A 12,756-nucleotide genomic window follows, 5' to 3' on the forward strand; every position below is an offset into this window, starting at 1 on the left:
CTCTTCCTGTGATGTATAATTTAAACAACGTCAAAAGTTTGAAAGGTCAACAAATTGTCATACAAATTTAGACTATTTTCTGAACTCTTCCTTAGCAGCATCTTATGTATAAATCAATTGGTGAACTCCGCAAAAAAATAAACCTTAAAATTGAAATGTATCTAATTTCATCATAAGCTATTGTAGGATTACATCATTTTACAAGAACTCCATCCATTTTGTAATCCTTGTAAATATTTATATTGGTCAATTAAATTGCTAAAATTTGTCGTAAAAATATTAGAACGAAGAAAAAAAAATCTTTATTTTTAAATCATTCAAACAAGCTCGTGGTTGTTTCAACAAGATATAATTTGAAACATTAATTATGCAAACATTATATATTTTTGTATATACAAATATCTATAAAATATTGTTCACTTTATGTCAATTTTGGGAATCAAATTACTATCCATCAGCTTTGATGTGGTTTCATGCTTTATATCAAATATTAGTTTGGTGTGGGGAAGAATCATGGAATTCAAAACTTCGAAACGTCCAATTGTGTATACAATTAAAAGCTGACACTTTCAATATGAGTACACTTTTATCATCAGTGCAGTACATAAATATTTTAATAATTTAAAATTTCGGTTATTTTTTTCATTAATCATTCTGTATTTGGTTTATAAATTACATTAACATACATTTATAAGTACACGGAGCAATTGCGTTGATTAAAATTTTATTACAAAATAGAACATATATATTTTTATCATTTATATCTATTGTTCCTCAAATATTTAGCAACCATATTTAAAAATTTCCCCGGTTCTTTGGTCATATGTCGTTATTTCAAAGTAATTTCTGTTTTTATTTATGCATCATCAATCAACAAATACTTATGGATATAAAATTTACTATGAAGCTTAATATACCTCACATGTTTTTTTCCCAAAAAAAAATGATATTTTTTAATAACAATTATTTCATGATTCCCGAATAATAATTTGATAATTTATGCAATATTTACAAACATTAAACAGTTATGAAGAATTATTTTTTCAACGACAATAGTCTTAATTACTTTTTATGTTTTGCAAGTACAAAAAAATCTTTATAGGCGTATGTTTTTCTTTACAATGCTATTTACTACTTTTGGTGCAAAATTAATACAAAACAATTATTCGCAATTTTCTCCGCGAGTTTTGTTTGGGCAATTTTTTGGCAAAAATAATATATACATTTTTCATTTCTTTATGTTGGTATATTATTTGAAATTAAAGACATAATTTTTTTAAATTCACAGTAATACATTTCATATTATATAAAGAGGTGCTATATTATAATGATCACCCGCACAAAAGGGGTCTACAAATTAAGAATAAATTGCATTTACCATTGTCAGTGTGATTTTCCGCCCCCCCTTGGCTTGAGCAATGCGGGGTAAACCTTTGCTAGTACAATATAAATAACAACTTTAAAGAAAACTATGGAGGGGAAAAAATTGAAATCGATTGGTCTAATCCTAAGAATGGGGAAAAAAAAGAAAGGAACGTTTTAAAAACTTTAGGTTGAAAATATTTATACACAAATGACTTTCAATTTTATAATTGAACAATAATTTTTTGATTTATTTGTCACTAATTCGAAAATCTATTTGCTATTTGACAGGGAGTCTATACAACGCTGCGTACTATACGTCATGCACGTACAACGTTTATATATTTATTATTCTTTTATGAATAGGAGGGGGCCATTTTTAAGTGATTACATTATATACATTATTGATATTTAGTTCCATAAAACTCCTTTGTACAAAAAGTTTATTTTACGTCTTTTTATTTTATAAAATAAATTATTTTTCAATATAAGTAACTAATTTTACCCCGAAAATACATTTCAAAATCCTTAATTAAATTAACATTAATAAGTATTTTGTATCAACATTTAACTACTTTGTAATAATGGTACAATACTTCACTTTTTTCGTGATAAATATTTGATAATACTCCAAATAGATATATATAGACATAATATCAAACAGCCTTTAAAAGTATTGCGATCGATTTCCACAAAAAGTCATGTTTTTAGAGCTGTGTGAAATGATTTAGAATGTATTTATTTTAACATAGCTTCTGGAATGTGCATACATCCAGCCACGACAGGAGGTACCCAAACTCAACTAATTTAATGATGAATTTACAAATTTATTAGAACTAATATGTGTATACACACATTTGAAAGGATGAAGGTGATAGGAATAAAGAATAAAAGCTTTTATCAGCGTATTTTATATAATATATATACTTCCTTTGCCAATATTTCTTTTTACATTTAGTCAAGCGTGTTGTTTCCTCAAAGAGATCTTAGCTCTGAGTCTGTTGATTAACTAAAAAGTGTGTTTTTTATCTGGTAAGTCTTTTATTTTCTTTAATATTACATACGTCATTTCCTTAATTGTATCTTGCTTTTTTATTATAAAAAGTAATAGGAAAAAAGGGAGTTACCCCATTCTTCTTAAATACAGAATTGTTATTCAATATTAGTTTTAAACTGTTTACCTATTAAAAAAAATTAATTTAATATTCAAACCAATCAACATTCAGAGCACTAATAAAGGATAAAATATGTAAAAAATGACAAAAAAAATGTATATATATAGAGATAGTTGCATACATTGATGTGGAATTTATATATTCATAAACTAATTAATAGATTATTAGAGTTGTATCTAGGGACGGCTCATAGTATGGGCAGTATAGGCAAATGCTTAGAGTTTCGTCTATTGAGGAGAACCACAAATGAAAGTAGGAAAAAAATAACTTCCACTATTCCAAAGTTAATAGAAATACAAGGTTATACCATAACTCGTGTACGACTGATGTTTGACTTCCAATTCGCTTTTAACAGTCACGTTATAGTAGACCAGTGGTTGTGTAATTTTGTCAAAATCTGTATTTCTTATCCAGCAGTCGGTACAATACATTGTATTGAAATTCTAGCAATAGTGACTTTATAGAATATGAGTGGTGGCGTGTTTTGTCGAAATTTGCCTGTTTTGCCCAGTAGTCCGTTCGATACATCCGATGGATAATTCTAGCCAGCCCGATTACAAGATGTTCTAACCTTGTATTTTTATGAACCTTGCCCTATTTTTAAAACTCGTGAGCGGAATTTTGGCCGAAGGCCAATTTGCCTAACGGACATTTTGCCGCGGTACAATTTTCCACCTGTACCATTTGGAAAATTTGACCAAAAAAGGGCATTTAATATATGTATTGTTATATGTACGATTATATATTTTAATTGATTGTGTTTCGAATGTAGTTCAAATCAATCTTTACCGTGGTAGACCTTTTAACAAAGGACATTATGTACAAAAACAGCAGTAGCCCGAATGAACAAAGTGCGAATCACATCTTTGTTATAATTTAATTATTACTTGACAGGATGGTTTATTCAAATTGTAAAATACTCATAGCTTAACGAACAAGCTTATAAAATATATCATAATGACTGAAGACAAAAAAAAAGGTAGCCTGATTAAATTTAACAGTACAGTAAATGTTATTAGGTGACGATACAGCGCACTGATGAAACATAATTTCACAAGGAAATGTTGAATTTTATACACTGAACTCTTGACCGTCTTTTATGAGAAAAGAAGCAGGCAGAAATATATTTCAATATGTGGTTTGCCTTGAGAATCTCTGCCACAGTGAAAGCTCCTGATGAAGGCTTCTATAAGCTCAAACTGATTAAAACCAACGTTTTGCACAAACGTCTCAATGTACTTTCAAGTATAACCATTTGGCTTTAAATCAGTTGTCATGCAATATTATGTGGATTACTTTGCTACAAGAAATACCAGACGAGAAAAAGTTACGTGAAAATGAGAAGGAAGTGATGTAGTTTAGACTCATTCATTAAAACAATTTCTTTATATTTAGAATGTGAAATTGCTTGATTTGTTTGATTCTATGTATTTTAAATATCCAGTTGCTTTATTTTAGTGAAAGAAAGTCTACAACAAAAATATTTAGTTTCTTGCATGTTTTAGGCTGGGCAAAAAGTAATTTCCTATTTTTCGTTATATGGCAATACTTTATATGAAGTGTATCCAAGTATGACTTGTTCTGTTCGAAAGGTTGTGTCTAACGAGAATCCAACTCAATAATGCCCTTCTTCCTATTGTGAAGAAAAAACTCGGACAACCTGTTTTGCAAGCCTCTATTGAGGCCAAAATTGTAGCCCCAAGAGCATTGCCCATAGACAAGATCAAGTAATGGTCACTTCGTACCAGGTCTGGACGGTAGCGTGGATGCATAAAAACTTCCCATTCGAGCTTCTGAGTCTTCTGGTGCGTCATCAAAGATGTGTGTGCCCAGGCGTTGTTTTGATGAAAAACGATTCCTATCCTACTCGAGTTTCTTTATCTATCCATGACTCCTAGCAAAAAGGTTTATCTTCATATTTTCCATCATTTTGTCCATGTTTTCGACTAAAGGCATTCCAGTGATAGTGCATCATACCCTTTCACAAGCTTAGAACGAAATCTCTTGAACCACTTTGATTAACACGAACTGAAAGAGTATCGGCCACGTATACATCAGAAAATTTTATGGGTCACTTTCCAAGAGTTTTCCCTTTGAAGTAGTAAAAATGTAAAATATGGTATTTTTTTTCCATTTGAGACCTCCAAACTCAATGCACAGTTGAACCGGTCGAGTGCTATACTGAACAAAAAGTGTTTTTGAGTAATTACACACTCTCATAAAAATACTTTACCGTATGATCCGATATGACCAATAATGAACAAGATATACTTTGTTTAAAAAAGAGAGCGGGAAATACGAAATAAATTTTCCCCAATCTATTATATGTACACCAACTGAGAAATTTACTGTACTGCTAGAGGATATGCTACGCGAAATCTTGCTTTAATCTGGCCCTTATTGTAACTGTCCTTAATGTGGTGTATCCAATTAAAAACTTCTCAAGTGTTAGAGCAACATCAAGAAGATTCTTGTCGATTAGTGGGTTGGGCTAGGTTATGTTTTTTAACACTCAGTTTCAATAAAAACCAAGGTTTTTATCACTAAAAATCTGTGTTAATAAGTTACATAAATTAATAGTATTTAATACCTATAATTTATAACCATTTAGAAATTAAATTAACGAATACTCAATATAAGCCTTAGATTATAAATAAGTTTTGTTTACAATAAGTTTATTATAATTTTTTATGCCGGAGTCCGTACAAATTTTCCGACTCCTGACTCCGACTTCACCAAAAATGGCACCCACTCCAATTCCACAGTCCTGGACGTTATGAAGTCATACTAATGCATTTTTAGGATCCCCATTATGTACAAGCTCAAAAATGTAAAGACTCCCCTTAATGTGTTTGTAAATTGTATACAATTTAATCAAATAAATATTTTGTGAAATCAATTAATCAAAAGCAAAAAAACAAACAAAAAAAAGTAGAGTTATTGATGATGTGAAAATAGTATTGTGTAGATAGGGTTAGTTACGCATCGTCGGACACATCGAGTTGGTGTTGATGTTCATTTACTTTATATAGACATCGTGCGTTATATTTGAGATTTTTTTAAAATAAACTCATTGATAAATATAGTGCTAAGGAGTTTTGTATCAAAATATTTTCAATTAAAATATCGAATAAAGAGGTTATTAAAGATTTAAAAACACTTTCCCAAAATGCCCAAAATTCATAAATTCAGACAAGTTTCAAATCAAAAAATTTAATTTTGGACGTGGTTCGAGTCGTGTTTCTCAATTTCAGACACCATAAAATGGCAAAAATATAGCAGATAAATATAATGAGAGTGCAAATGGTGTTGATTTTGGGTGGATAAAGTTCAAAATACAACGTACCTACTCTGGTTTCTTTGATTTCCTTGGCAATCCTTGAGATGAAGGATCTCATATTATTTTATGAGAACGTGTAGACGGAGGAATAGACACACGGAACCTCAATTAAAAGGAAAAATTAGAACAAGAAGAATCATCACTCCTCCTAATTTATACAGGATCATGTCTGTGTTTCCAACTCCGTCTCAGGAAAAACCCAGTTCTACGATATGATAGGAGTCCGAAGCGCTTCAATTTAACTCATTGCACCTCGGGAAATACTCAACATTGCAAAGATATGACATAATTCTCGCGTGTCTTGCTTTCTCCTAACGTCAACTCCAGAAAGTTTAATCCTCATTTCCGATACGATCCTCTATTGCATTCAGAATCTTCCATGTCAAAATGTATATTCTCCTGATAATATTTTGGTTCAATTATGAAGAGGAATTGTCTCTTACTCTGTAATTTACTTCAACAATCAAGAGCTGTCATTTATATTCCGATAGATAATGTTGATATTATAAATTTTTACATTCTTTGGTTTCATTTATCTATATTAATTACAACATCACTATCAGCATTTACATTTTCCATTACTGTTCTACAAAGTCCATGTTATCATCTTTGTTGAGAAAGGCTTCATTCACTAACTTGGAAGATTCACGTTCAATTTATTAATAAGCACCTCGATAACTCTTATTTATTTAAGAATACAAAACTAAGCTGAGTTCCTACGGGATGAAAGAACTAATAAATTACAATTTGCCGCTCCAGTATTGCTAAATTCACTTTCTCATTCATTGAATGATTAAAGATTGCTTTCAGGTTGTCTAATTTATTGTTTTATTATTCAATCAATTTAATATTATAACATACAACTCATAAAGGAACTAAATTGAGTTCTTAATTGATTCATTAGTTGTAATAAATTGCCTTGATTGAGTAATAAAATATTGGGAAAGGTGTAACATAATATAGACTAAAGAATCTTCTGCTGTCTTATATTTTTCTCTCAATAAAAGGTATTCATCCAAACGACTTCAAGATTCAACTCCCCACATTGATAATGCTTCAAGGGGAATAGTCGCGTTAATCTAGTTAAACTTTTTATATTATCATTTCCCAAGGAGCAAAGACACACAGGCACTCTCCATGGGTGATGGAAACTGCAATTTAATGTAGTAATCCGTGCTGCATATATCCTTGAGGTAGGATATATTTCACTGAAACATTTTAATCATCTTGTACACAATAATAAAGGCACATGAATAAAACGGGAGGTTCTGAAAAAAAAAGTAAGAAACAAATGATAAAACAAAAAAACCCACAGAATATAAAAATATCGACCATCCATAAAATCAAAATATAATAATGTGCACAAAACTTGAGGTAAATAATATTTGGTTAAAAAATAAAATAAATAAATAAAGCAGTTTTTTATCCTGGAGGTTACAAGCAGCCATCGCCTTGAAAAACGTTCTCAAAGTGTTTAGTGCCCGAGAGAATTTTTATGATACTGTGTACCGGGTGTCCCGAAAGTCTTGACCGGTACCTTCGATGGCTTTACGAGGTTTCAGAGACTTTTTACGTAAATGTTGTGTAAATAAAAGTTAAAGACCGTTTTCAGATTAACAAGTTTTGTTTCAATAACATTTCGAAATTCTTAATTGTTTTTGACATGGAGGCTAAAAGACATGAAGTAGCTGCTCTGCTTCGTGCAGGAATCAGCCACAAGGAGATCTCTGAGGCCACCAGCATATCTGCCAGCACCATTGGCAGGATCAAAAGGAGGTTGGACAAGGGGGAAGGCCTTGAAGACAAGCCTCAAAGTAGGAGACCTGTCTTAAAGGCCACCAAGGCCACTAAGAAGAAGATCAGGCCCCAGATCACCCTCTTCTGAGCATCAGAACAATTGCCAAGAAGAACAACATAGGTAAGACTACTGCTGCCAACATTGTCAAGGACATCGGGGGCAAGTCCTTGGTCCGAACCACCCGTCCCATATTGTCCATGGCCAATATGAAGGCCAGATACATCCGATGCAAGAAGATTTTGAACAACATTTCCAGCAGGATGGGGCACCCGCACACACAGCCAAGAACACCCAGAAGTGGTTGAAGGAGAATGTGGAATTCTGGCCTAAGGAATTCTGACCCCCCTCCTCCCCCGACCTTAACCCCGTGGATTTCAGCATCTGGGTGCAAATTGAGAATCAGGCTTGCAAAAAACGCCACAGCAGTACGAAAGCTCTCAAGGCCAGTATCACCAAGGCCTGGGCCAAGATGGACCCCACCTACATCAAGAACACCTGCTCCTCCTTCCGTCTCCGTGTTGTGGCTGTTATGGAAGCTAAAGGCCAAATTGTTAAAAATATATTATAGATTATAACCAAGCGAAGTTTTTTTATTAAAAACATTTCTCTGTATCTCTACTTTTAGTCCTTGTAGATCTTAATGAAGTTGGAAATTAGAAATCAGTCAGGACTTTCCGGATACCCGGTAGATCACTTGAACTCCTACTAACGTCCTCACAATTTTCCCACTGGTTTCTGCTTGCCCTGGCAAGAGCGTCATATTTTGCCAGGAAATGGATAAGAGTCTCTGATCCTTCTTTACATAGTCTGCATGAGTCCTCACCCAGACATCCCATTTTTTTAAATGCATTTTCATTAGATTGTGTCCAGAAACAAAGCTCACCAAATTTTTGAGAGATGTTCTACTATTTTATTGGAATTTCCATCCATGATTAAGACTTGTAAAGAACTGTTTCCTTTGACGGCAACTTGGATCCATCTGCCATTCCTGTTTCCATTTGGCAGTAACTATTTTTTTTAATTTCTACCTCCAACATTGTCTGTAGAACTTCTATATGTGATTGATAAGTCATTTGGCATCACATTTTAGCCAGGCCATCCACAAATTCGTTCCCAGGGTTACTGTCATGACCCCTTAGCCATTTTATAGTTATGGGATGTTTTGAAATTCCAATGTCTTCCAAAATACATCGTTCAACTTAATGTTAGTATGATCACCTGTTAGGGGATTTATGCTTGAAAACGAAATGTTGATAATTTCCCAAGGCGATGAGTAGGAGTGAAGCGACTCGAACTTTGAGAGACTCCATACGATACTTGGACAGTTCTAATTGGGAGAGAGATTTAACCATCAATCAAATATGTATTGGAGGTATCCATGGGGTAAATGCAATTATCTTGTCAAAGTGTATCTGTTATATTCCTTTCCGAGACGGAGTTGAATGCACACATGCATATAAACGTCATCCTTTTGATTAATTATTAATATGATTGATGTGAGGCATGAGGGAGTTGAATGTACCGTACGTCTCTTCCTCCTTTTTTTCTTTCTGATCAACAGCTATTTTCATGATTTTCTCTTCCGTATCTAGCTATTTATTTGGCTATTTAGTGACCTATTTTTTATTTTATTCAATTAAAAATACTGGCTGATAATATGAATTTGTCAATTATTTTGTTCATACTATCAAACAGCAATTATTTCGCAAATAATATAACAAAAATCCAGCAAATAAATAAAATACTTATGTCAAAACTCTTATTGAACTCGAACATTGGAATTTTGTTCTAATATAACCAAATGGAGAGGAAATATCTTCATACCATCACACACCATAAAATATAAAAGTGTTGAATTTTAACTACAACTTTAAAATTTTGTTTCTCAAAAACTATACGATGAATCGATTCGAAATTTTGCAGGATTATTTAAAAATATATGATGATTACATAAGAATCTCTTTTGATACTCTTGGTTGAAGTACTAAAGAACTGTTGTGACTTAACCGTTAAGTGTCACTCAATTTGAAACGTTTGACGATGCGTAACTAACCCTATATATATTTTTATATTTCCTACAAAAAAAAAATCGTAGCAAACAATCAATATTTCTAAAAATGTTTGTCAAAAACATCCAAAAGTAAATTTTTGATATTTTTTAAGAAAAAAATTTCAAAAATTAAGTTCAAAGTACAGTTATTCACATAAAAATGGGGAAAAAAGCCTACAAAATAAAATTAAATATTGCTGACCTAATTTTTTGGGGAAAAAAATCTTTGACTTCGATCCCGTTTCTTATTTAAAAAAAAAAAAAAACACCAATTCCGATTAATCGTCCCATCAATACTAATCTTGGTCTATGTTGGCTGTGTTAAAATTTCATTTATTTTTGAGGAAAAACTGTAATAAAAATGTCCACTATCGGAGAGCTCAGACCAATCTGAAAAAAAGTTTGGTCTTGAAGAAGTCGTAACACCAAAAAATTAAAATACTATAATTCTAAAATATAGGTTTGGAGGTCCTTTAATAAGAAGTTGAGTTTTAATTCTTGCTTTTTAATTTGTATAAAGTTTCAATTAATATAAATATTTTTAACAGCCTAAAAAAGTAATTTTTTCAGAGTCATGGTTTTAATCAGGGCTGCAGTGTCGGTACTAAAAATGCCCAAGCTTTAAGCCTTATTTTACATTTTTTAACGATGATAGAAATTATTCAAACTTATAAAAAACATGGAAAAAGTTTTTTTGTCTATGACTAACTTATGGAGCCAAAAGAAGGAGAAACACTTTCCTGAAAATTTACAAAATGGAGCGTGCTATACGCAGATCACCTAACTTTTTTTTTTTTGGTCCGTAGAACAATTTACAAAGGAGAAAAAAACAAAAAAAACTCCTTTTATAGGGTAGAAAAATGTTATAACAAAATTCTCACATACAAAAAGCTCAAATTGTCTTCTTTGAATCCAATTTCGCTAAGTAAAGAGCTTATAAGTTTTTTCATCGAGATGTGCGATCTAATGATGACCTCGTGAGACCAGACAATTTGGAATAAGATGGTTTATTTACTCTTTTAAATGCTTGAGAATTATTACTATGTCTCTTACAAATTAACAGAGAGCTCATCAGTTTTATCAATACAATTAGACACTTTCTTATCTATTAGTTCAATCAAATTAAAAATCCTCATAGGGGTTTAATAGACAAATGGCACATTAAACAAGATCCATTGGATGTATTGTCTATCCTTATTGATTATGAAGAGAGTAAAATTTGCATATTTAAAATTATTAGTAAAAAAAACCAGTAGAAGAAATCAATTTTCCAAATCATCTCTTTTGATTCTCCATTATTGTCCTCATATCCAAAAATTACATTCAAATAAGCTTTGACGTTATTAATTGTATAAATAATCTTAACTTTATTAGACCTCACAATATACACACACTTTGGAAATTAAGCTTCTTATTATAAATTTAATAGGGATAAAAAGTAAGCTCTTGCTCTAAAAACAACCTTAATTGGATATCTGACAAACTATTGAGTTGATTGGAGGATCAAAATGTGTCTACTTGTTCATTTAATAATCCCAACTATTTACAGCCTGTTGTTTCAGAAGATACCCAATTCGAATTTCACAATCTCCACGATTAAGGATTGTGTTTCCGATGCAAAGATTGAGGGAATTTTTGTATAAGCCATGGCATGTAGAACAGCAGGATTTTTTATCCATCAGGTCTTCCTTATTAAGACATACAATCATCCCACACTTGAATTTTGAATACTAATTTCTAATTACATATATCTTTAAACATACCTTCCCAAGATTTCAGAGTGTCGGTCCCACTTCCACAGCTTACGACACAGCATTCATCAGAACAGAGAAATATTCCTTATAACGCAAGTCCACGTGAAATCTCAAGTCATGTACAAGTTATTGAATATGTTCATCAAGTTCTGGGATGGCATCCCACCTTTTTTCAAATCCATAACCATAATAAAGGCTACATAGAATTAAGGCTTTTCTTGAGTCCACAATATACTATCTTTGGTGTCCAAGTCAAAGCCCAAGTCAAGCACTTAGTCATTGAATGTGAGATGGTCTTCAAAATATGGACTCAAGCCCAATTCAATTTGCAAGTCTTGAGTCCGAGTTCCCACCTCTCAGAATAATTGGCCATTGTATCTGAAATCATACATTTATTATTGAATCTTAAATGGTTATAATAAGAATAAATGAATCATAAATATACAAGTGAAAACTGTTCTTCTCATTGGTGGGATATTCCAAATTGACAAATCCAAGAATAAAACATTTTTTCTTTCCCACAGCAATTTTAGAGTGTTAATGAGCATTCTAGAGACTAAAGTATGCTTCAGTAATCCCTTCATATTAATTTATTTTTCTCAAACTCTGTACATTATTCTTTCAAACTTGAGTACAGAGCACATCATATGAATTGATTTATGTACGAAGTAGTTTCATGCAAATCTGTTTATGAAAAACTAAAAGTAACTCTGAGGATTAATGGAGAGTTAGTTATTTTGTATATTATCATGATCAAATTTGTCTTTTTAACTGATGCCTAATTACTTCAGGCAATGTCTGCCGGATACTACCACCAGTTTAATATAAAATATTGGTATGCTATTCATATAGAAGTCTTTCGGAAAAAAAATATCTTGTGATCTCAAGCCACAGACTATCACGCCATCTTGAATTTCTTTTTTTTTTAATTTGTTCATTCCTTGTTATTGTAATTTGTCTCAAATATCAAAACATTACCTCTTTGAAGATTAGACTAACCTCATTACATATTATACATGCCTAAATCTTCATCATATTACAAGAAATATAATATCATGACTAATAATAATTATCTGTATATCATTGCTTATAAAACGAAATTGCTTAGTTCGTTTAAAACGTGTATACCTTTCAAGATTTTCCCAATTTATCTAGAGGCCCTTGTATTATTTTCATTATAAAAATGATCCATTCGAGGCTTTAAAAGCAAAATAAATATACTTTTTTTTCATACACGTTCTTTGATCTAAAATATCTTTGATTCTCTGAATCAAAGT

At 31.7% G+C, this 12,756-nt stretch overlaps 1 protein-coding gene across 2 annotated transcripts in view; it reads left to right on the forward strand.

The window, feature by feature from the left end:
- Positions 1-2,306: 2,306 nt before the first annotated feature.
- Positions 2,307-12,756, forward strand: part of LOC121126158 (probable Na(+)/H(+) antiporter nhx-9) — a 210,874-nt gene continuing 200,424 nt past the window's right edge. The window contains exon 1 of one of the 2 annotated variants that reach the window (XM_071891658.1): positions 2,307-2,394. The gene's annotated coding sequence lies outside the window, so the exon portion shown is untranslated. The remainder of the gene's footprint in view (positions 2,395-12,756) is intronic. The other variant, XM_071891659.1, reaches the window with a different exon arrangement.

This window comes from Lepeophtheirus salmonis, chromosome 11 (assembly GCF_016086655.4).
Source record: "Lepeophtheirus salmonis chromosome 11, UVic_Lsal_1.4, whole genome shotgun sequence".
NCBI lineage: Eukaryota > Metazoa > Arthropoda > Copepoda > Siphonostomatoida > Caligidae > Lepeophtheirus > Lepeophtheirus salmonis.